General features: G+C 54.4%; 1 pseudogene across 1 annotated transcript; it reads left to right on the top strand.

Moving 5' to 3' along the window:
* LOC102528033 (large ribosomal subunit protein uL13 pseudogene) lies at positions 1–722 on the top strand (annotated as a pseudogene). The gene has a single exon (XR_004194488.2). The product of XR_004194488.2 is annotated as a large ribosomal subunit protein uL13 pseudogene (transcript).
* Positions 723–1,160: the final 438 nt, after the last annotated feature.

The following is a 1,160-nucleotide window of genomic DNA, read 5'->3' as shown; positions in this document are numbered from 1 at the left end:
TTAATCAGAAGTGAGCTTGGCTTTCCCAAGTGGCTGCTGAAGATGGCAGAGGGGCAGGTCCTGGTACTCGGCGGCCGAGGCCATCTCCTGGGCCACTGAGCAGCCATTGTGGCCCAGCAGGTGCTTCTGGGCCAGAAGGTGGTGGTCATGCACTGTGAGGGCATCAACATTTCTGGCAATTTCTACAGAAACAAGTTGAAGTACCTGGCCTTCCTCTACAAGCTCATGAACACCAGCCCTTCCTGTGGCCCCTACCACTTCCAAGCCCACTGCCGCATCTTCTGGCGGACAGTGCGAGGCACGCTGCCCCGCAAGACCAAGCGAGGCCAGGCCGCCCCGGACTGCCCCAAGGTGTCTGATGGGATCCTGCCACCGTATGACAAGAAAAGGCGGATGGTGGTTCCTGTCGTCCTCAAGGTCGTGCGTCTGAAGCCCACACGGAAGTTTGCCCACCTAGGGCGCCGGGCTCAGGAGGTTGGCTAGAAGCACCAGGCAGTAACAGCCACCCTGGAGGAGAATAGGAAGGAGAAGGCCAAGACCCATTACCGAAGAAGCAGCAGCTCACAAGGCTACAGAAGCAGGCCAAAAAGAACAGAGGGGAAAGCTGACAAATCTGCAGAGGTCCCCAAGACCCACGGACTGCTAGTCTGAGCCCAGTAAAATTGACTCTTTATTCTTCACACTTGGCCTGGCCTGCCCTTCCTCCATTGCCACCATAGGATGTGGGGACACTAAAGGGACCCTAGTGCTGCTTAGGAAAGGCTATTTTTTCATTCTTTCATTCATTCAGGGATTTCATTTTATTTACTGTCTTCCATTCAAATGATGGAAATTCAGCTAGATGTAGCCTAAGCCAAAATGAGATAATTCCCTGGTTCGCATTTCCAGAAGGGAGAGGGAGGAGCTGGCCTCATGGACAACACTACCTGTGCCATATTTATTTAGGAAAAGCCATTTAAAACTGGACAGAGAGAGCTCTAAAGGGTGTGCAGGCATAGTTGGCCTGTGGCCGACTCATCTGGGACAGAACCACCAGCGTGGCGTCAGGACCAGTAACGAGGGGCTGGGAGACTGACAGCAAGGGGCCCCTTTTCAAACCCCCCGCAGGGCGGTTACTATGCTGCACGGCTGTTAGGACCAGAGCGAATGCTTGGGCAGCA

This window comes from Vicugna pacos, chromosome 21, assembly GCF_048564905.1.
Source record: "Vicugna pacos chromosome 21, VicPac4, whole genome shotgun sequence".
NCBI lineage: Eukaryota > Metazoa > Chordata > Mammalia > Artiodactyla > Camelidae > Vicugna > Vicugna pacos.
The sequence above is the reverse complement of the archived record's forward strand: the minus strand, read 5'-3'. Positions and strand labels throughout refer to the sequence as shown.